This window comes from Rhinopithecus roxellana, chromosome 1 (genome assembly GCF_007565055.1).
Source record: "Rhinopithecus roxellana isolate Shanxi Qingling chromosome 1, ASM756505v1, whole genome shotgun sequence".
Lineage (NCBI taxonomy): Eukaryota > Metazoa > Chordata > Mammalia > Primates > Cercopithecidae > Rhinopithecus > Rhinopithecus roxellana.
The window spans coordinates 108,792,870-108,818,309 of NC_044549.1; the positions used below are offsets into that span (position 1 = coordinate 108,792,870).

The 25,440-nt window shown below is 35.1% G+C and overlaps 1 long non-coding RNA gene across 1 annotated transcript; it reads left to right on the plus strand.

The window, feature by feature from the left end:
- The first annotated feature begins 210 nt into the window (after positions 1-210).
- LOC115899552 lies at positions 211-18,079 on the plus strand. The gene is made up of 3 exons (XR_004059202.1): positions 211-290; positions 848-929; positions 17,986-18,079. It is a non-coding gene; the product is annotated as an uncharacterized LOC115899552 (long non-coding RNA).
- The last annotated feature ends 7,361 nt before the right edge of the window (positions 18,080-25,440 follow it).

Genomic DNA, 25,440 nt, shown 5'->3' on the forward strand with positions numbered 1-25,440 from the left:
CATATGATCAAGGTCATACCACCCACAAGTACATTTCTAGGCTTAACCTTTTAAATACCTTTGTCATTTCCTTCCTTCTAAAGCAATTGTGCACACAGTGCAATTTACTGAATGTTGAGACAGCACAAAATATTTGCTCTTTTCACTAATTTTTCTTTTCTCTCTCTTTTCAACACACTAAACCTTTTCCAAAGGTTCCAGAGGAGGAGTCAAAGCGGCTGTAATCTTGATTCAGTTTTATGGGCAATAGAATTATTTTACTGATTCCTGGAATCATGGCTCCTATACATGTAAGTAAGATAATTCTTTTCTCCAATCAATATGTATTCACTGAGAGGCTGAGATTACATCAGCAAGGGCTAGTCCACTGACTCCTAAATATTCATACTTAGAAAGGAAATTTGGAATCCAGTAAGAGAGATGAGACTATGGTTCAATTAAAGAAAATGCCTTTGAAAAGGATGATGAAATTCCTTCAAGTACAAGATATGCTCTTTGAGTTGTTATAAACTTGTTATTGTTGGAATTTCACTCTGGGTAGAAGATATTTTAATGTCGATGAATCCCAAATGCAATTCTCTGGGCTATTTTTGAAGACTCTGGAACATTAGAGAGCAAAAAACACAAAGTTATCCAAAAAGTCAGCATTGCATCTGAATAGGTTCAAAACAAAATCAGTCCATATCTTGATGCCAGTCTGCATTCTCTGAAAACACAATAACCACAAATGGTGCCAGAGGGAAAAGAGAAAGGACTTCTGTTGACTTCAAATAAAAGCGGTATCTGACAAAAGGGGAAGCAAATGATACCTTGATATGCCATTAACAAATGCCTTGTGTATCTACAGCTGCTCTCTATGAGCACTTTGGAAATTAAAGGATTGCCAGCTTTTCCACTTTGGGACAAAAAACATTTGTGCTAAACAGCCGGTAAGTAAATGCAGTAAACATATTTTTACAGTGAATAGAATTGTTTTATATTTTGGGGACTGATTGTGAATTTCTACTGCTTCTTGATTAGCAAACATTTGGCAGTTCCTGAGTCTTTAGACATTAAAATGCCAAAACAGATTTTTATTCTCAGACTGAGCTCCTATATTTTTTTCATTCCCCTAACAATTATCCTCAAAACATTTGAAAGCACTAAAATGAAACGTGTTCTGAAAACACATTCGGAAACGTTTTACCTGTGTGACTTTAATAAGCATGTAAAAAAAAAAAAAAAAAAAAATACTGGGTTGCTGTCTAACTTCCTTAGGGCAGAGATGAGAACACAGTACATACATAATGACTGTTGGAACTGTTGGTGGGCATTTCCTAGGGCCTTGCCTTGGGACCATGGAAGATTTTATTGCCGAACACCAAAGCTGGTAAAAACAGATGTTTGTGCAAAGTCTCTTGGGTGTATCTCTTAGTAGTAATGTTCCTGCTAATTTTAAAAATCAATAAACTTCTAATAGGTTTAAAAGTTCTCAGTAATGATTTTTATCTCTTTTTAAGAGTCATGTCCTTACACATTTTTGTGTTGTTACATTGAAATTATTGGAGGATTTTTCTTTTAAATGATCATTTTAAGTATCTTACACTTTAATCTTAAGATAGATTAGGAGATGGATTTTATTTGTTTTGCATTCATTCATTGATTATAATTTTTAGTTAACTAATTATATAGAAATGAATGTTTTAATCTGCCAACTTTATATAAAACTTGAAAATTCAGGGAAAAAATGTAGGCAGAATAGCATAATTTTTACACTGACTCACATCTTGGTTGCAGTGTAGGATTTTACAGTCTTCTATGATTGAGTGTGTATATGTTATGTATATATTTGTGCATGTGTGTGTATGTGATTTGTATGTGTGCATAAGTGGAGGTTGTGGTTTTATCATTATAATTAAAGTTTTAAATTAAAATGTAAAAGCATGTATTGGTTTTCTATTGCTTCTGTAACAAATTACTACACATTTAATGGCTCAAAACAATACACATTATCTTATAGTCCTGGAGGTGACCAGTCTGAAATGAGTTTCACTGGGCTAAAACAAAGTGTTGATGGGATTGCATTTCTTCTAGAGGTTTTAAAAGAGAATCCTTTTTCTTTCCTTTTTTATATTCTAGAGGCCACTTATTTGTATTCCTTTGTTTTTAAGGAATCTTCAAAACAAGCAACTACATCACTCTGTGACTTCTGTTTTCATCAGCACGTCTCTTTCTCAGACTCTGGCTCCTCTTGCATCCCTCTGACAAGGACCCCTGTAATTACATTGATCACATCTGGATAGAGGGCCATCATTCTGACTTCTACTGGCATAAAATTCACTAAAATAAAATTCTTGCTACTCACCTCTCCCTTCAGTGAATCTTCCCATGATTTCTTATCTCCTCTGACTGCCAGTATTTTTATCCATATAGTTTACCTGTTTGCTTAAGGTAATTATCTTTGAGTGTCCATGAAATTTATGCTGATGCAACTTGCCCAACCTTCCCCAACATGCCTACTTTATAAACTGTGGACTTTTCCTTGCCCCCTTCCCCTGTGTGAGGTGGAAGCATTACTTCTAGAACAAACGTCTTCCACCTGAATCTTTTTCTAATGGTGCTTCAATTCCCTGAAATGGAGGCACAACTTTCTCCTGGAGGTTCCATTTCTATAAGATGACATTCCACTCGAAGTAAATTCTTTTCTACTTCTCCAAGTCAAGGTGCTGTAAGCAGATGCCTCATCCTTATTCCTTGATGCCTCTTCCACACCATTATTCTACAACCACCGTCTAACAATCCCTCCTCCCCTGAAGTTGATGATATCTGGTGGTTGCTTTTCTTTCCCCATTTTTGACGTCATATGCTAGCTTCAAGTTCTCCTTATATTCTTCATTTAATTTATTATTTTACTTTTATGATTTGCAGTGATTATTCCTTATTCACTTTATTGTCCATACTGCTATCATCTACCAAACTAGCTTCAACTTCACCAGCAATGGCCTCCTTTATCATCTTCCCATATTGTCCCTTATGTATGGCAATATTTTTGAACCTTGAAATTACTGAGAAATGATGAGATGGAAAATGAACTCTAAGGTTATGCTTTGTGACTCTACCCTTCTTCCCTTCTAACTGTTCCCTTTCCCTTTTTTCTTTCCTGACCTTGTTTTTCAATTTCACCTGATAACCTGTCTCTAAACCTCTCTATTCCCTCCATCTTTTAACCTCTCCTGTAAGTCCTTATTTATATTCTGGAGCAGTGTTTCTGAAACTATCTGTGAGGTGAAGGACGAGTTTTTATTTCCCAACCCACTGTCAACTGATATTTTATTAAAATATAATAATCTTGAGTGTTACTTGATAATTGAAAATAATAGACAAGTACATACAAAATGCAAGCAATTTTTACTTTATGAGTCACTAGATGTAAAATTTCAGTTACTATGATCAAAGCAAATAGAGTAGAATAAAATAATTATAAAAATCACACATAACACATTGAAAATGTGCTTGTAAATGACTAATATAGCCATTTTACTCATATTTGTATGATATTCTTCAATCATAACCAACTGGAATTTCATTGATATTGCACTGAATTTATAGATTAAGTTGGTAAAAACTAATATATTGACAATACTGAGTTTTCCTATCTGTGAACATGGACTATCTCTCCACTTATTTAGCTCTTCCTTGATTTATTTTATCAGAGTTTCTAGTTTTTCTCACCTATTTTTTGTTTATATTATGTTAGATTTATACCTAAGTATTTCATTTTTAGCATGTTAATAAAATGGTGTTGTATTTTTATTTTTGAATTTCACTTATGCGTTACTGATTTATAGGAAAGTAATTTACTTTTGTATACTAACCTTGTATTCTGCAACCTTGCTATAATCACTTACTAGTTCCAGTTTTTTGTTGTTTTGAATTTTATACATAGATCATGTCATCTATGAACAAAAAGTTTTATGTCTATATTCCTAATCTGTATACCTTTTTAAAGAAGTTTTCCTGAGAAAAGCACACGTAAGTCTAAAACCCACTGGCCTGCATGCTATATATCTGCATACTTTCTTAAATTTTCTCCTATATTTAGTCATTTTTATTCAAACACAGCGTGACGTTTAATCTACTTTGACTCTCTAATTACTTTACTCTTTTCTTTACTGATTTCTATTCTCTGCCTCCTGCTCCCAAATTTCTTTCTGTTCTTTATTCTGTTCTTTAATGAGGTACTAATATGATGACTTTAATATGTACCCTCTGTGGGTAAATCAATATTTTTAATTAGGACCTCCACCTTTCGTGATATCTTATTTTCAGTTCCTCTGGGCAACTCTTCTTATGTTTTTATCATCTTAATGAAAGTATAAACATCTGTTCGCCCAAGCCTGTTTATGTTAATTATTTGTCTTATTTCACTGGTACCTGCATGTCCTCATTCAGCCAGGATAAGTATTTAGACCTGTGGGTTTTTTATTTTCTGTATAGGCAGAATTCTAAAATGATGCCTGTGATTCCTGCCCTGTGATGTGCACAACTTTTTGTAATCTTCTCCTTTTTCATGCAAGTGAAACTTGTAACTCACTTATAACCAGTAGAATATAGCAAAGGTGAAGGGAAAGCTTAGATGTAACTAAGGTCTTTAGTCAGTTGATTTTTAGTTAATAAAAAGATAGATTATCTTGGGTTGGCCTGACCTAATCATGTGAGCCATTTAAAAGAGGCTCTAAGCCTTTGCCAAAATAAGACACAGGAAATAGCAGATACTCTCTCCCTTTCTGACTTTAGAGAAGTAAGCTGCCGTGAATTTTACAGCCAAACAGAAATGAATGAATCCTATCAACAACCTGAGGAAGCTTGGAAGTGAATACTTTCCTAGTTGAACTTCCAGATGAGGATACATCCCAATCACCATTTTGATTACAGCTTTTTGAAACCTTGAGCAGAGTACCCAATAAAGCTGTGCCCAAACTTGTGACCTACAGAAACTTTGAGACAATAAATATGTGTTGTTTTAAGCCACTAAATTTGTGTTAATTTGTTATGCAGCAGTAGAAAACTAGAAAACTCATTTCTTCCAATTTCCACATTTGCTCTTCAACCAATTTCTGTCTGCTCTATATACACAATATTTCTTACTCTCCTCTTTCACCTTCTCATCACTACCACTTTGGTTTATTTATTTTATTTTCTTTTACTAAAATGGCCTTTTGAATGATCTTCTTTCCTCTCCAGCTTGCTCTAAGAACCACTAGAAACACTAATTATGCCATTCTGGCTGTAAGGAAAGATGGTCACTATGGTCATAAAGTAGAGTGGTTGATCTAGTGGTCTTGGCAGAAGAGCATGAAATTTCCAGGGAAGAACTATTAGAACAGGTGCTGGAATGGAGATGGTAGGACCCTGAAGATAAGTTAAGGAATTGAGAAATCACTGTGACTATGTTGCATAGGCTATTCAAGTAGACACCAAAAATAAAATATGTTGGTTATTTTAATATTACAAATATAACAAGCAGAGAACAAATGAAATTACTCATTTTACGTTGTTTCTCATGCCTTCTTTCTCAAAAACATAGTAAAAGTTCCCCTTTGGCCTTTTGAGAAGAAAGTTTTAAAAATGTGCATTTACGTAATAACTCAATATAAGTTACAAAAGTCATGTATTTCAAAGTCCATGCAAAAAAAAATTGTTATCACACAAAAAATTCTGTAATTATCAAGCCTTCTAACCAAAAGTGAATCAGTTATGCTCTTTTATATAGAAGCTGCTTTCTTCTAGGAAAAAGCAAATGCCAGTGTTAATCAAACCAGCATGGAAGTTAATTAGAACCCCAAGAACAAGCGGATGGGCTTAGCACCTTGGACACATGAATATCTTGTTTCTAAAAATGACCTCAAAAGATTGCATAACAATCAATCTGGCACAAGTCAGGAGTGACTAATTAACTTTTCATTTTTCCCTTAGTAATTTAGTCCTGCTCTTTAAAAATATTTCTAAACTGAGAAATCCCCATTAGTTGCTGCATATTGGTTGTTCAAATGAGGGTAATGACCCTTTACTTGATTGTATATACCCATCATTTAGTTTATCTTTTGTATGTGCTTTATAAACAACTCTCAAACATGAAGCAACTTTAGTTAATAGCCTCATTAAATTTGAGTGTAGATACAGAATTTTACAGACTGGAAAACTTTCTAACACCACATGGGAAATATTAAATATTTTCTTATCTACCTTGCAATTAAGGGAGAAATTGTGCTAACCTCTCCCCCAGACATTATTGCTTCATCATCTCAAACCTCTGGAGGCTCATAGTGGAAATGGTTGGGAAGAGGGCAATACATCAAAACACACTTTCTTATCAATAATTACTTTGATGTTTTCGGTTCTGCTTTCACCTTTTTTAGGTGAGAGATCTGCCCGCTCAGTGGTTACTCAGGCTCAACCCTCATAAAAGAGAGGTTGGGGTCACCTCAGTTGTTGCTTTGGCACTTTTTTTTAATGTTTTGTGTTTGTTTGTTTCCTAGAGGCAGTCTACTGAGGTCCTACAATTCTCTTCACTGACCTGAACAAACTGCTTTTCCCTTAAATTTCTGTATAGAACCCGGACAACTGGTCTATACTTTCTGATATTGATTTCCCCCATGCTTCTAAGTTTCTTATGACCTCTGGATTGTCGCTTTGGCTTTGCGTAACACCCCTACTTCCAAACTCTAGAGTAAAATTCCTGTGAAGACTGATACCTCAGAAGTGACTGCTTCACAGATAGACATCTCATTTTTTTTTTTTTTTTATACTTTAAGTTCTAGGGTACATGTGCATAACGTGCAGGTTTGTTACATATGTATACTTGTGCCATGTTGGTGTGCTGCACCCATCAACTCGTCAGCACCCATCAATTCGTCATTTATATCAGGTATAACTCCCAATGCAATCCCTCTCCCCTCCCCCCTCCCCATGATAGGCCCCGATGTGTGATGTTCCCCTTCCCGAGTCCAAGTGATCTCATTGTTCAGTTCCCACCTATGAGTGAGAACATGTGGTGTTTGGTTTTCTCTTCTTGTGATAGTTTGCTAAGAATGATGGTTTCCAGCTGCATCCATGTCCCTACAAAGGACGCAAACTCATCCTTTTTTATGGCTGCATAGTATTCCATGGTGTATATGTGCCACATTTTCTTAATCCAGTCTGTCACAGATGGACATTTGGGTTGATTCCAAGTCTTTGCTATTGTGAATAGTGCCGCAATAAACATACGTGTACATGTGTCTTTGTAGTAGAATAATTTATAATCCTTTGGGTATATACCCAGTAGTGGAATGGCTGGGTCATATGGTACATCTAGTTCTAGATCCTTGAGGAATTGCCATACTGTTTTCCATAATGGTTGAACTAGTTTACAATCCCACCAACAGTGTAAAAGTGTTCCTATTTCTCCACATCCTCTCCAACACCTGTTGTTTCCTGACTTCTTAATGATTGCCATTCTAACTGGTGTGAGATGGTATCTCATTGTGGTTTTGATTTGCATTTCTCTGATGGCCAGTGATGATGAGCATTTTTTCATGTGTCTGTTGGCTGTATGAATATCTTCTTTTGAGAAATGTCTGTTCATATCCTTTCCCCACTTTTTGATGGGGTTGTTTGTTTTTTTCTCGTATATTTGTTTGAGTTCTTTGTAGATTCTGGATATTAGCCCTTTGTCAGATGAGTAGGTTGCAAAAATTTTCTCCCATTCTGTAGGTTGCCTGTTCACTCTGATGGTAGTTTCTTTTGCTGTGCAAAAGCTCTTTAGTTTAATTAGATCCCATTTGTCAATTTTGGCTTTTGCTGCCGTTGCTTTTGTCCCTGATGAACATCGATGCAAAAATCCTCAATAAAATACTGGCAAACTGGATTCAGCAGCACATCACAAAGCTTATCCACCATGATCAAGTGGGCTTCATCCCTGGGATGCAAGGCTGGTTCAACATTCACAAATCAATAAACATATTCCAGTATATAAACAGAACCAAAGACAAGAACCACATGATTATCTCAATAGATGCAGAAAAGGCTTTTGACAAAATTCAACAGCCCTTCATGCTAAAAACGCTCAATAAATTCGGTATTGATGGAACGTACCTCAAAATAATAAGAGCTATTTATGACAAACCCACAGCCAATATCATACTGAATGGGCAAAAACTGGAAAAATTCCCTTTGAAAACTGGCACAAGACAGGGATGCCCTCTCTCACCACTCCTATTCAACATAGTGTTGGAGGTTCTGGCTAGGGCAATCAGGCAAGAGAAAGAACTAAAGGGTATCCAGTTAGGAAAAGAAGAAGTCAAATTGTCCCTGTTTGCAGATGACATGATTGTATATTTAGAAAACCCCATTGTCTCAGCCCAAAATCTCCTTAAGCTGATAAGCAACTTCAGCAAAGTCTCACGATACACAATTAATGTGCAAAAATCACAAGCATTCTTATACACCAGTAACAGACAAACAGAGAGCCAAATCAGGAATGAACTTCCATTCACAATTGCTTCAAAGAGAATAAAATACCTAGGAATCCAACTTACAAGGGATGTAAAAGACCTCTTCAAGGAGAACTACAAACCACTGCTCAGTGAAATAAAAGAGGACACTAACAAATGAAAGAACATACCATGCTCATGGATAGGAAGAATCAATATCGTGAAAATGGCCATACTGCCCAAGGTTATTTATAGATTCAATGCTATCCCCATCAAGCTACCAATGAGTTTCTTCACAGAATTGGAAAAAACGGCTTTAAAGTTCATATGGAACAAAAAAAGAGCCCACATTACCAAGACAATCCTAAGTCATGAGAACAAAGCTGGAGGCATCACGCTACCTGACTTCAAACTATACTATAAGGCTACAGTAACCAAAACAGCATGGTACTGGTAGCAAAACAGAGATATAGACCAATGGAACAGAACAGAGTCCTCAGAAATAATACCATACATCTACAGCCATCTGATCTTTGACAAACCTGACAGAAACAAGAAATGGGGAAAGGATTCCCTATTTAATAAATGGTGCTGGAAAAATTGGCTAGCCATAAGTAGAAAGCTGAAACTGGATCCTTTCCTTACTCCTTATACGAAAATTAATTCAAGATGGATTAGAGACTTAAATGTTAGACCTAATAGCATAAAAACCCTAGAAGAAAACCTAGGTAGTACCATTCAGGACATAGGCATGGGCAAGCACTTCATGTCTAAGACATCTCATTTTTTAATTGAGATTTCAACTATTTAACACTTACCGTGTTAACTCATTACACTCTCCTCCATTTGCTCATAAACATCAAAAGAATAACAAAAATGAGTGCTCACTGAGTGCTACAGAATGCAAACTTTTAGAGATACAGAAATAATGAATAGGACTTCTGACATTGAGTGGTTGGTAAATAAAACAGAAATGTAAGAAATGAAATAAACAATTAGGGTTACTGCCACTAGAGAAATAGATCACAGGCTACAGATTACTACTGGCCCTATGAAGCAGGAAGACACCACAGGTATAGCAAGGGACCTATTACATATAGGTAGAACGTTGTTGGAGGTAATGGTGAAAGTGAGTGCCCTGGGCTGCTCTGGTGAATTGGCGCTCCCCTTCACTGTTCTGCTGACTAGACTTCAAGTACCCTCCACGACGGACTAGAGAGGCCTTGTGGAGCTGCGTCCCCCTTTTCTACTTGCATGAATTGTTTGCATTGCTTATTTGTGAGTTTTAGCAAAATAAACTGAATGCAGACAATGCCATGTCAAAATAATCTTGCTTGGCAATGTTTGAATTTCTATCAGACTTTGCCCCCGATTACTTTATTCCTTCTCCCAGTTCAATCCCAGACAAGACACAGAAGTCAAATGACAAAAAGTGTGGGTCTGAAGAACTAAAGCAAGACTGTTAGAAAACACTGGGCAGAGAGAGGTGTTTTTGTGCTTGTATGGAGAGAAATAGCTGGCAGAACTGAAAACGTTTGCATGCAAAGCATGGAAACTACTTAGGGGAAGAGTGTTCAATTGCTCTCCTTTCTCATAGTGCGACACTGGCTTGCATAGATGCTTACTTCCTCCTCATTTTTGATAGAAAAGCAACTGTGACTGTGTAGGGCCACTGGGGTCAGTAGGGTGACATCAGAGAGGCTTAAGACTACACATACTGGAAGGCCAGCTTCTGAACAAGCCCTCATCCCCTCCCCTCCTGCCACCACCTTCACCCAGCTATAAATAATCAAACAATGAAAGCAGGCTCTGGGAGAGAACTGTGTCATAGCAGAGGGTTTCCTGAAAGCCAATGCTGTCTGTTGGGTCAGGCGCAGACTATGGCTCCTCAGCCTCTGCCCCGTGGCATATCTCTCCCACCTTTAATTAGGCCAGGAGCAGCACATGCTCTACCTTATGCACATTACCAGTGAGCTACTGGGTATGCTCAGGGAAGATGTGTTGATAAAAGGAGTCAGACTTTTGTGGGGGTCATGAAATAGGAGAGTCAATAGAATGGGCAAGTCAGACTAGATGAACCAGACTTAATTAAAGTATCAAATCAAGAATTAATAAAAACACTATCCTCTAATACTACAGAATAATAACAAAATGAGGGCAATGCAAGCCATTTCAAAGAAACACAAAGTAGAAAGCTTGGATGTAGAAAGAAAATAATTAAAACATTAAAAATGAATAATTATACCTGAAAATGAATAAATGAGAGTATCATGTCAAGCAACTCTCATGAAAAGAATTAGCAGGAATTAAGAGAGAGAAATTTGAGTAGTTAAGGTATGCAAAATTTAGTACTAGAAACAACAAAATCTAAATATTAGAATACAAAAGAGGAGAAAATACTGGATGGAGAGGAAATTGCTGAATACATAATCATGAACAATTTTTCAGAACTAGAGCAAAATAAATAAATCACATTGAAGAAATTCCTAGTATGACAAATAGGGTAAATAAGGAAACAGTTATGTCTAGACATATTATAGTTAAAATAAAACATTTACATCTAGACATATTATAATTAACATCAACTATATCAAGAATATTTCAAAAGCTTGTGGATAGAGCAGATCTTCCTAAAAGAAAAAGACTTAGATTGACTTTAGATTTCCCTTAATGACCCAAGAAACAAGAAGTGAGGTCACAATTGCAAAGGAAAAGAATTTAAACATGGGATTTTATTCCTTTTTTTATTATTAAAGATTTGACAAACAAAAAGATAAAGAATAATAAACATATATCTATTATAAATTATGAAATAATAAATCATTACTTTTTTGTGGAAGTATTTTGCTTGCCCACAGCAATCAAATTCTTTCTGAGTATGTTGAGTTTGATGGTCATCCTTCTATGCATGTCTTTATATGTTTAGTTCTTGTGGATATATTTCTAGACAATATGTCATTTTTTTCCATATTTTTTTAAAATAAATAAGCCAGGCATTTTATTATCATTATTAAGCTATCATTTCTTTGGTGACAGGGTTGTTTCTTTATTTGTATAAAATAACAGTCGTCAAAGAGTTACATGGAAAAATTAGGGTACTATTGCTTATCTTCTGATGCAGGCAGCTAAACAAAACTTATTTCCACTCTAGTTATTTCCAATGAACACTTTCTTAATATGCTGACAGAAACTCAGTAATAGATAAGTACAGTAGTTGCAATATCATTTATGGCCTTTACAATATAATTTTAGTCTTAAAATATATGTTGTTAGAACTATTTTTCACCACAGATAGTACTAGGAACTCTTAAGTATTTTGCTAGACTGTAGTTTGAATATCGCCCACTGATTGTGCAAAAGGTATAAATTGTGTTTATTCACAATCATGGCTAAGTTAATGAAACTTTTCTTCCAATATCATAGTTATAAAAGCAGACACATAGACCAATGGAACAGAATAGAGAACCCAGAAACAAGCCCATACACCTACAGTGAACTCATTTTCAACAAAGATGCGAAGAATATATAGTCTCTGCAATAAATGGTGGTAGGAAAAAGACAGTCTGTTCAATAAATGGTGTTGGCAAAACTGAAAATCCATGTGCAGAAGAATAAAACTAGATGCTTATCACTCACCATATACAAAAATCAAATCAAAATGAATTAGAGAATGATGGTTTCCAGCTTCATCTATGTCCCTGCAAAGGATATGGACTCATCCATTCTCAGCAAATTAATACAGGAACAGAAAACCAAACACCTCACATTCTCACTCATAAGTGGGAGTTGAACAATGAGAACACATGGACACAGGGAAGGGAACATCACACACCAGGGCCTGTCTAGCGGTGGAGGGCTAGGGGAGGGATAGCATTGGGAGAAATACCTAATGTGGATGACGGGTTGATGAGTGCAGCAAACCACCACGGCACGTATATACCTATGTAACAAACCTGCACATTCTGCACATGTATCCAAGAACTTAACGTATAATGAAAAAAAAAAAGAAACCTAAAAAATGAATTAGAAACTTAATCTAAGATCCCCAATTATGAAACTACTACAAGAAAACACTGAGGAAAATCTTCAGGACATTGGTCTGGGGAAAAGATTCTTGAGCAATATCCCACAAGCACAGGCAACCAAAGCAAAACTGGATAAATGGGACCATATTAAGTTAAAAAGCTTCTCCACAGCAAAAGATACAATCAACATGAAGAGAAAACCTACAAAGTGGGAGAAAATATTTGCGGATAACCCATCTGACAAAGGATTAATAACCAGCATATATAAGGAACTCAAACAACTCCATAGGAAACAATCTATTAATCTCATTTAAAAATGGGCAAAAGATCTGAACAGACATTTCTCAAAAGAAGGCATACACATTTCAAAAAGTCATATGAAAAGGTGCTCAACATCACTGATCATCAAAACTACAATGAGATATTATCCTACCCCAGTTAAAATGTCTTATATCCAAAGACAGGCAATAACAAATGCTGGTGAGTATGTGGAGAAAAGGGAACCCTTGTGCACTATTGATGGGAATTTAAATTAGTGCACCCTCTATGGAGAACAGTTTGGTGGTTCCTCAGAAAGCTAAAAATTGAGCTGCCATATGATACATCAATCCCACTACTGGGTATATATCCAAAAGAAAGGAAATCAGTGTATCTAAGAGATATCTGCACTCCTGTTTGTTGCAGCACTGTTTACGATAGCTAGGATTTGGAAGCAACCTAAGTGTCCATCAGCAGAGGAATGGATAAAGAAAATGTGGTATATACAATGGAGTACTATTCAGCCATAAAAAATGAATGAGATCCAGTCATTTGCAACAACATGGATGGAACTGGAGATCATTATGTTAAGTGAAATAAACCAGGTACAGAAAGATGAACATTGCATGGTAACACTTATATGTGAAATCTAAAAATTAAAACAATTGAACTAATTGACATAGAGAGGAGAAGGGTGGCTACCAGAGGCTGGAAAGGTTATTGAGGGTTGTGGGGGAGGTACAGATGGCTAATAGTTACCAAAAATAAATAGAAAGAATGAGGAAGATCTACTATTTGATAGCACAACAGGGTGACTATTGTCAGTAATAACTTAATTGCACATTTTAAAATAACTTAAAGAATGTAATTGGATTGTTTACAACTCAGTGGATAAATGCTTGAGGAGATGGATACCCCATTTTCCATGATGTGCTTATTTCACATTGAAAGCTTGTATCAAAATATCTCAGGTACCCATAAATATATACACCTACCATGTACCCACAAAAAATTTTTAAATGATAATTTGAAATAAAAAATAAGATCTTATAAATATCAGTATTTACTTTTACAAAGGAAAAAGCCCATAAAACAAAAAAAGATACCATGCACAATGGAATAAAATAATAAAATATTTTTATTGTGCTAATATATACATAGCATAAAATTTACTATATTGACCAATTTTAAATGTACCAATTTCAATATTGTTAAGTACATTTACATTTTGTGCAACCATCACTGCCATCCATCTCCACAACTTTTCATTTTCCCAAAATGAAACACTATATGCACTCAACCCTGATTCTCAGTTCCTTCCTCTCCCTAGCCCTTGGCCACCACCATTCTACTTTCTGTCTCTGTTAATTTGACTACGCTAGGTACCTTGTATAAGTAGAGTTGAACAATCTTTGTTTCTTTTTTTTTTTTCATGACTGGCTTATCTCACTTAACGTAATGTCTTCAAGGTTCATCCATGTTGTAGCATGTGTCACAATTTCCTTTTTTTGATCTGGAAAATATTATATTGTATATTTATATCACATTTTATTTATCCTTTTATTCATCAATGGACACTTGGATTGCTTTCACCTTTTGGCTATTGTGAATAATGCTGTTACGAACTGCATGTACAAATATCTCTTCAAGCCCCTGCTTTCAGTCCTTTTAGACATATACCCAGAAGTGAAATTGGCAAATCATATGTTTAATATTTTGAGCAAATGTCATACTGTTCTCCACAGTGGTGGCACTATTGTACATTTTCACCAGCAATACACAAGGGTTCTGACTTCTCCACATACTCACCAACACTTGTTATTTTCTATTTTTTAAGTAATTGCCATTCTAATGTTTGTAAAGTAGTGTCTTATAATTTTGATTTTTATTTCCCTAATGATTAGAGATGCTAAGCATCTTTTCATGTACTTATTGGCCATTTGTTTATCTGCTTTAGAGAAATGTCTACCCATGTTCTTTGCTCATTTTTAAAATTTTGTTTTGTTTTGTTTTTTTGTTGTTGAGTTAGAGTTCTTTATATAGTCAAGATATTAATTTCTTATCAGATATATGATTTGCTAATATTTACTTTTATTCCGTGGGTTGTCTTTTTATTCTGTTAATAGTATCCTTTGATCCATAAAAGCTTTTAATTTTAGTAAAGTCCAATTTATCTACTTTGATGCAAATAGACAGCTTCAAGAAGGAGGGTATGCCTCATCTTTGCAAGAGAAGTAACTATGAAAAGGTTTGAGTCTAGGTTTCATTGGAATGAATTGGAATCGTGGGGCATGGGGAAATGATAATTACAAGTTCAGACCATAGCTAAGATGTTTAAAAGAAGGAAGGCAAAAGAGAGAGTAGCACTAAAAAGATATGAGATCATGGAAGCAAATTTCTCCCTTCCTCTTCATCGCCTTCCCTGTCTTCTCTCAATCCAGGTGCAATCATGAGTACTGTAAAATAAAGCTCCAGGCAACATTTCCATCTTTATGAAAGAAAACTTTTTTCTTTTTATTATGAATAAGACCTCAGTATATTAATAGGGTTTGAAAAGAGATCAGGGAGAAGGGGAGGGTCAGAAGACAGAAGAAAGAGGGGAAAATTGTTTAGTGAGGTCCTAATCTAAAAGTGAGGGGTTAGAAGGACAATAAAGGCAACTGATTATTAGACCTGGCCAACGGGTAGGATTATCTTCTATTTCAAATGTAATAAACATAATGAATAGCTGGAGAAGGGAATAGAATATTTATGTGTGATAAAGGGAATTTAAAGAGATTCATATGGTAGAATTGCTCTTATATCTCTGTGAATTGGGAAACAAAATCATCTGCCAAAGGTAAGGTGTTAGGTTAGGAGTTGGAAACAGAAATAAAAGTCTTGAATTACAAAAAAAATGGCATTTCCCCTTGTTTTGGAACAGAACCAGCTTTAGGATGTTTTGGTAAATTGCTGTGTCTCAACTACCTGAACTGCCTTCCCTGTTGTAAATCTCTCTTTACAAGTAGAAACAGTGGCAAGCAACCTGTCACGGAATTCCAACTGAGTGCTAAATGCATTTTATTCTTTAAAACCTCCTCAATGATCACTAAACAGATGGCCTTCCACAGTTAGCTTCACCAGAACATCTTGTCAGGCCAAGCCTGTTTAGCTTCGAAGATGGCGTAAGTCATAGCAGTTTTCACATTGGCCTGTTTCTCACTTGTAGGTATGTTCACCTACTAATTATTTATATGAGCCTAATAGCTTTTTAAGAAGCCAATTTAATGAAAACAAAATGTTACTGCCAATTTTCTTCTAATTTATTCTTTTGCTAAAAATATTACTTCTAAAATATAATTCTGATTACTTTCTTACTTAAAATGTGTCCTAGGCTCCATATCCTAAGTTGGAATGAAGCCATTGCTTTTCATGATCCTCAGGTCATTCTGAGAGACTCTCAATGTCTCTGCATGACCTGGACCTCTGTCCACATCACAGTTCCATCCTGTGGTGAAGAGTCTTACCCTCACACTCATGCTTCCTAGTTTTGTCTCAGAGCCTTCACGCAGACTACTCTCTCCTTGCACGTTATCAATGCTAATTTATACTCATGTTTCATGTCTCAGCTTTGATATCACTCTTTCCAAGGGCTTAAAACTCCTATTATGTGCTCCCACAGTACCTTGGTTTTTTGCTTTACAATTGCCTCCATTTTTTCCATCTCCCTCTGCATTTTTAGCCACAGAAGTCAATGGACCATATCTGAAGTGTCACTGTTCCCTCTGTATACCTTATTATACATAGTATCTGGCATATAGCATGAATTAAACTATGGTTTTACTATTTTCTGAATTTGAAAAGAGATTTTGTAGAAACAAATTGGAGTTTGGATAAATTATCCAATTTTGTTGCCCCTTTTACTAGCTATGTTGACTTGTAATATTATTTAAATTTCTTTGACCCTTGCTTTTCTTAGCTGTAAAATGAAGTTGTCTACCTACCTTCCTCATTGTTGTAAGAAGTAAATAATATATAAGTCTAGTACAATTGATAGCACAAAACCGGGCAAAATAAATGATCAATTCTATCTTATTTTTCCAATTAAAACATGAATGCCAATATTGTTATCATGGTTTTTCTCCTTTATTTCTCCTTTACTCATTCTATCAAGATGGCAGCACCAGTGCATTTGAAAAAAGCTACTTACACAATTAGTTTAGATAGAAATAACAACTAAAAATAGCTAACATTTATTAAGCAGTTACTCTGTGCTTGGCATTGTGCTAAGCAGTTTATACATACTATATTGCTAGTACTTATTTGTATCATTTTCTTCATAATCTTTGGGATTATGAAGGATGTAGTCACTGCTTATCCTGCAGTCAATGATGACCATGGAAGATGAGACAGAATCTTCTTAGTTATGTTGACGTTCAGGTGAACATTCATTAGTGCATGCCCATTTTTTTTTTTTTTTTTTTGATTCTGTATCCTTTTTGGAGTCTCAGTGCACAGTAAGAAGAGAAGAAATCTATGTGGAGAAATGGACTGTCAGCTGCTCCCTTCTCACATTTTTTACTCACAAAATATGCCTATCTAAAGCTGTTACCAATATGTTCTTTTCTTCTCAAAGATATCACCAATTTCTGGGCCATTATTTTATTGGAAGTCCCATAAACACCCTGCACATTTCAATGTCAGTAAGATTTCTCATTTTTGTTGTGTATGGGGTGTGTGTGCGTGTGTGTATACATATATATGTGTGTGTGTATATTATACATATATATAAAATTTTCTGCTTGCTGTTTTTCTGATTTTTTCTTTTGTTTCTACTGTAGGTTTCAGTTTTTTAAAGGCAAGAACTATGTTTTATTTGCATTAGTATCCTCAGAACCTAGTATTGTATCAGACACACAGTAGACTTCCCCAAATTATTGTTGAAAGAACACATTTTGAATAAATCATTCCCCCTTACTTGTATAATGTGTGTACACCCACATGAGTACTTTCTAGGTAATTGATATGACTGTCACAATTTTGCTAAGATTTGTACTTAAAGAGTACTTGTATCTTATAGAGATTTATACAGATTAAGTAAAAGACACTGTGTGAGCAGTGATGACCCTGTGGAAAATTGCTGCTCTGAGAACAGCTGGGAAAACAAGGGATTTTCAAAATGGATAAGTTGTGCTTCTATGTTACAGATCAGGTGGATGAACTAAAGTGAAACTAAGTGTGCTAAACATGATCTTGGCTTTTTATTCCAGACTTTGAACTAACTTTATTCTCCAACGTCAGTCAAAATAATTTTCTCAATTAAGATCTGTCAACTAAACACGCACAAAATGACCTTCACGGGATAGTCCTTAGGAAAAGCTAATAAATGATTGCAAAATGAGACAAGGAAAAGCACTTGGTAAGTCTTGAATAATAAATCAGGACCTTTCTGTGTTAAGTCAAACTAAGACGCATTTAATTTGGAATCTTCCAGTGTTTGGCTATCTGCTCAAGGAAAAAGGTTTGCAATAAATGTATATATGAAAGAAAAGCTGACAGTTGAAAAACTAAAATGAAAAGTAATGACATAATGTTAGGAGATGCCTTCAAGGAGACAAGTTATCAGAAAGTTGCGATCTCAATTTAAAACATTTTTTTCTCTCTAATTGTTGTTCTGTGTGCTGCTGCAGTATGATGAAATGGCCATAAACTTAGTGTGATAGGCTTGCAGAATAATTTAATTATAATTTAACATTTACTTTTATGCTATGCAATTACTTACATTGCTTTTTGCTGAAGACAATCCATTTAAGCAGCTGCACACAATGAAAAAAATAGCTGACAGGGTCAATTCTAAAGTTATACTAAGGTTTAGTTACATTCATTTTCTACCCAGTGGACTTAACAAATTAGGCAACATGAGGCTGGTTGAAAGAAAATAGACAAGTATTCAGGAGCCCTTGATTCTACTCTAAACCAGCTCTTTGAATTTTGTAGGTTCTGTAATCTTTAATGGGGTAAGTGGCTTTTTTTAAAAAAAAAAAATCTATAAACATTGTCGTTGTATGGTTGATATTTCTTTCATTCACTAACATTCTGTAAGAATGATACATGCTGATGTGGCTTGTTGAATCAAAGAAAGACTGTGTCATTTATGAGCTTAAATTTATCTCCAAAGCCAGTCATTTGCATATATTGGGTGCCTATTCTAATGGGCAAGACTGGTCCATGATGTTAGACTTTTATTCTGTATTCTAGGTTTCTTTGTACTTTTCCTCTTCCTGGAAGTCTGTATTACAAGTAATTTTTACATGAGCACTTTTGCTGCAAAATAATTGTTGTCTGGTTACAATGTCGATAGACCATTTGAAACATCACTTAAGACTTTTTTTTGTTAAATACCATTTTCATGTTCACTCTTTGTGACTTCAGTATTAAAGATTCTATGTTAATTTTAAAATTAACAACTCATTAATTTTGACTTATATAATTTAGAATTTGGGGTTATTCTGAAAGTAAGCAGGTTTTGTTAGAATTAGAAATTCCAAGTAAAGGGCATAATGTAGAGGCTGATGGTTTTAAAGCTTTCAGGAGACAGAATTCATTTAGTTTATTCTTAGAGTAGACTAACAGTTTTGTTTTAAATAGTTGTATTAAGATATAATTAACATAAAACTCACCCATTTACAGTGTACAATTTCAGTTTTCATTGTTGTTTTGTTTCTGGAGATAGGGAAGGTGGGAATGGTCTTCCTGCTTCTGCTCTTTTCTGTTTCCAAGGCGTCATATTTTCGGGTAGCATTTTCCTGTACTCCATCACTAGAGTATTTATGAATTTAGTGTATAACAGAAGTTAACATTTCAGTTCAGCAAGAAATGATGTTTCTGTTTTGTTTCTGTTCTTTTGTTTTGTTTTGTTTAGAGATGGGGTCCTCACTCTGTTACACAGCCTAGAGTATAGTGGAATGATCAAGGTCACTGCAGCCTCAAATTCCTGGGCTAAGTGATCCTCATGCCTCAGCCTCTCAAGTAGCTAGGACTACAGGTATATGCCACCATGAAGGCTATTTAAAAAAAAAAAAAAAAAAAAAAAAAAAAAAAAAAAAGTTTTGTAGAGATGGAGTCTTGTTATGTTGCTCAGGCTAGTCTCAAACTCCCAGTCTGAAATGATCCTCCTGCCTTGGCCTCTCAATGCACTGTGATTATAGGCCTGAACCACCAGCCCAGCCCCCAATGTAAAGTTTTAAGATTATGCACTTAGCTGTGTAGCTATAACTACGGCCTAATTTTAGAACATTTTGGGAGTCCTAGCCAGAAAAATCAGGCAAGAGAAAAAAAAAATTGGTGTCAAAATAGGAAAAGAAGAAGTCAAACTATCTTTCTTCATGGACGATATGGTTCTATACCTACAAAACCCTAAAGACTCCACCAAAAGGTTCCTTGAACTAATAGACAACTTCAGTAAAGTTTCAGGATACAAAACCAATGTCAAAATCTGTAGCATTTCTATGCACCAATAATATTCAAGCTGAGAGCCAAATCAAGAACTCATCCCATCTACAATAGCCACCAGAAAAATAAAATACCTAGGAATATATATCTATAACTAAGAAGGTGAAACATCTCTGCAGGAAAATCTACAAAACACTACTGAAAGATATCATAAATAGCACAAACAAATTGAAAAGCATTCCATGCTCATGGATTGGAAGAATAAAAATTGTGAAAATGGCTATGCTGTCCAAAGCAATCTATAGATTCAACACTATTCCTACCAAACTGCCAACATTATTTTTTTCACAGTATTAAAAAAACAACTATCCTAAAATTAATGTGAAACCAAAAATGTGCTTGAATAGCCAAAGCAATCCTTAGCAAAAGAACAAAGCCAGATGCATCACATTATCCAACTTCAAACTATACTTTAAGGCTACAGTAACCAAAACAGCATGACACTGGTACAAAAACAGACACATAGACCAGTGAAACAGAATAGAGAATCAGGAAATAAGGTCACACACCTACAGCTATTTGATCTTCAACAAAGTCACCAAAAATAAGGAATGGCAAAAGAACTCCCTATTCAATAAATGGTGGTAGGATAGCTGACTAGTCATACAAAGAAGGATGAAATTGGACCCCTACATTTTATCATATATAAAAATTAACTCAAAATGAGTGATAAAATATTTAAATGTAAGACTTCAAACTGTAGCAATCCTAGAAGAAAACCTAGGAAACACCATCATGAACACTGGTCTTGGGAAATAATTTCTGACTAAGTTCTCAAAAGCAAATGCAACAAAACCAAAAATTGATGCATGAGATTTTCTTAAACTAAAGAGCTTCTACACAGAGAAAGAAACTATCAACAGAGTAAACACAATGTACAGAATGGGAGAAAATATTCACAAAGTAGTCATCCAACAAAAGTCTGACACCCAGAATCTATAAGGATCTTAAATAATTAAACAAGCAAAAAACAAAACTCTGTTAAATAGTGGGCAAAGGATGTGAACACTTCTCAAAAGAAGACATACATGCAGCCAACAAACATATGAAAAAATACTCAACATCATGAATTAATGCAGGACCAGAATGTCAGATACTGCGTGTTCTCTCTTATAAGTGAGAGTTAAACATTGGGTACTCATGGACATAAAGATGGCAACAATAGACACTAGGGACTACTAGATGGGGAGGGAAAGAGGAGGACAAAGTTTGAAAACCTAACTATTGGGTATTATGCTTACTACTTGGGTAGCAGAAATACTCATATTCCAAAGGTCAGCATCACACAATATACCTATGTGACAAACCTGCACATGTATCCCCTAAATCTAAAATAAAAGTTGAAATTGCATTTTAAATTTTTGGAAAATTTAGTATTTATTTAAACAAGAGAATAAATATTTAGAAACTTTTCATCCCTTGTACAAGAAACCCTATACCAAGAGACTTAAGCAATCAATTCCCATCTCCTCTTCCCACTCCCACCCTCACTCCTAAACAAACTTTTATTGACTTTGGGTCTCTGTGGATTTGCTTATACTGAGTTTCAAATAAATGGGACAATAAAATGTGTGGCTTTTGTGATTTGATCCTTTTACTTAGCAAAATGCTTTCAAGGGTCAGTTATGCGGTAGCATATATCAGTATTCATTTCTTTTTATTTCCAAATTATGTACAATGTATAGACATTCTAAATTTTATTTATGTATAAATCAGTTGATTAACATTTGAATTGTTTTCGGCTTTTGACTATTAGGAAATATTGCTGTAAACATTGTTTATAGCTTTTTGTAAGAATCTATGTTTTCATTTAATCACTTGGTAGTAAACTCTCTGAGTCATATGGGTGACTTTATGTATAACATTTTCAGGAATGACTAAACAGTTTGTCAAAGCAGCTGCACAATTTTGCATTTCCACTAGCAATGTATGAAGGTTCTGATTTCTCCACATCTTGTCCAATACTTGTAATTGTGTTTTTAATGATCACCATTCACTGAGGATAAGGCAATATCCCTTCGCGGCTTTGATTTGCATATTCCTATGAATAACGATTTTGAGCATCTTTTCATAATACTCATTGGCCATTTGTATATATTATTTGGAGAAGTGTCTAAAGTCCTTTGTCCATTAAAAAAAATTGTATTGTTGGGCCAGGTACCGTGGCTCACGCCTGTAATCCCAGCACTTTGGGAAGCCGAGGTGGGTGGATCACCAGGGGTTCAAGACCAGCCTGGTCAACATGGTGAAACCCCATCTCTACTAAAAATACAAAAAATTAGCTGGGTGTGGTGGTGTGTGCCTGTAATCCCAGCTACTTGGGAGGCTGAGGCAGGAGAATCGCTTGAACCTGGGAGGTGGAGGTTGCAGTGAGCCGAGATTGTGCCATTGCACTCCAGCCTGGGCAACAAGAACAAGACTCTGTCTCAAAATAATAATAATAATAATAATAATAATAATAATAATAATAATAATTTGTGTTGTCCTATTATTAAATTGTAGAAATTTCTTGTATATTAAATTTGTTATTTTCCAGCTGTTTTGATGATAACCATGCCAGTTGATATGAAATGGTATTTCATTGTGTTTTTTTAGCATTTCTCTAATGACTAATGATGTTGACCATCTTTTCACCGGTTTATTGACCATTTACATATCTTTGGAGAAATGCCTATTCAAATATTTTGCCAATCCTTGGATTGGATTGTTTATTTGTTGTTGAGTTGTTGTTATTTATATATTCTGGATAATAAGCTATTATGAGATATATGGTTTGCAAAAATTTTCTCTCATTCCGTTTGTTGTCTTCTCACTTTCTTGATAATTTCCTTTAAGACACAAAATTTTCTAATTTTGATGAAGTCCAACTTATCTATGTTTTTCTTTTGTTGCTTATTTTTACTGTCGTACCTAAGAATCAATTGTCAATTCCAAATTCATGAAGATTTTCCTCCATGTTTAGGTTTTCATTCATTTTAAATTAATTTTTGTATATAATGTTGAGTAGAATTTCATTCAAATAACTTCAAATGACTTCATTGTTTTGACTGCAGATATTCAGTTGCTTCAGTATCACCTGTTGAAGAGACAGTTCTTTCCCAATGGAAAGAAATCTGCACCCTTGTCAAATTCAGTTGGTAATACATGCATGGATTTATTTTTGGACTCTCAGTTCTATTCCATTTGTCTATATTTCTATATTTATATGTGTATGTCAATAGTGCACTGTTTTAATTATTGTGTGTATGTACCACTTGTATTGTAATATGGACCATTTACATTCCATGTTAATTTGAGAATCAATTTTTCTATTTCTGTACAAAAAGGCTGCTGAAATTTTGATAGGAATTGCATTTAATCTGTAGATTCCTTTGAGTAGCATTGAAATCTTAACATTAAGTTTTTCAGTTGATGAACATAGGTTATCTTTCCAAGTATTCCTTTCACAATGTTTTGCAGTTTTCAGTGTACAAGTCTTTCACCTCCTTGGTTCAATTTATTGTTAGGTGTTTTATTGTTTTAAATGCTGTTGTAAATGAATTGCTTTCTTAATTTACTTTTCAGGTTTCTCATGGATGGTGTATAGAAACAACTGATTTTTGTGTGTTGATCTTGTATTTTGTGACTTTGAGGTATTTATTTATTAACTCTTGTAATTTCTGTGGATTCTTTTGGGATTTCCCCTATATAGGGTCCGTTCTGTGAATAGACATAATTTTACTTCTTTTTTTCCAATTTGAATGCCTTTTACTTTTTGTCTAACTGCTCTGGCTAAAACTTACAACACAATGTTCAATAGCAGTGTTGAAAGCAGACATCCTTGTCTTGTTCTAGATTTTAAGGGGGAAAGTCTTTAGGTTTCTCAACATTGAGTATGTTAACTGTAGATTTTTCGTAAGTGCCTCTTTATCATGTCGGGAAACTTACCTTTTAATACTGGTAAGGTTATAATTGTTTGCTTTCAACCATCGTATATTTTAAAGAACTCAGGAGAGGAAAAATAGTCTATCTACACAGATAGTTACCATTTCTGTGGTTCTTTCATCCTTAAAGTTATCACTTTCCCTCTAGTATCATATTTCTTCTCTCTCAAGATACTCCTTTACCATTTTTTTGGAGCAGATATACTGGTAGCAAATTATCTTAGGCCTCCTGTATCTGAGAATGTGCTTATCTCATCTTTATTCTTACATATTTTCTCTGAATGTTGATAGTTCTTTTACTTTAAAAATATCATCCCAGTACCCTTGGACTCCATGGTTTCTAATGAGAAGTCCATTGTCATTTAAATCATTGTCTCCTATAAATCATATGTCATTTATTTCTGGCTTTAAGATTTCTTTGTTGTTAATTTTCAGAAATTTGATTGTGATATTTCTGGGCATGGATTTATTTGTGTTTATTTTAGTTGAGGTTAGCTGAGCTTCTTGAATCTGCAAGTTTATCTACTTAACCAAATTCAGCTACGTTTTCAGCCATGATTTCTTCCCTTTTTCCCCTACATTTTGTTTTCTTCTTTCCTCTGGCACTATAACCAAACACATATTCCACCAGTTGCTGTTGTCTGACAGATCCATGAACTTGTTTAATTTTTTCAATTTTTTTCTTTTTATTATTCTGAGTGGATAATTTCTACTAAACTGTCTTCAAATTCACTGACTCTCTGTCTTCTTTACTCTGCTATTGGGTCTTTCCAGGAAATTTTTTTTTAGTTTTTGTACCTCAGCCTTGAGGAACCTTACCTGTGGTAATAGAGCTCCACTGAATTGGTCAAGCCAGTTTCTCCAGAGGAACCACTCGTAAAAAGGTACACCTCAATCTTTTTTCCTTTTTTTCTTGAGATAGAGTCTTGCTCTGTGTCCCAGGCTGGAGTGCAGTGGCGATCTTGGCTCACTGTAAGCTCCGCCTCCTGGGTTCACATCATTCTCCTGCCTCAGCCTCCGGAGTAGCTGGGACTACAGGTTCCCGCCACCACGCCCGGCTAATTTTTTATATTTTTGGTAGAGACAGGGTTTCACCATGTTAGCCAGGATGGTCTCGATCTCCTGACCTCGTGATCTGCTTGCCTCAGCCTCCCAAAGTGCTGGGATTACAGGCATGAGCCACCGCGTCTGGCCTCACCTTTAATTCTTGAAGCTTGACTATAATAGCTTCTTTAAAGTTTTTTCAGTTAATTCCAACATCTGGATCATGACAGGATTGGCATCTGTTGA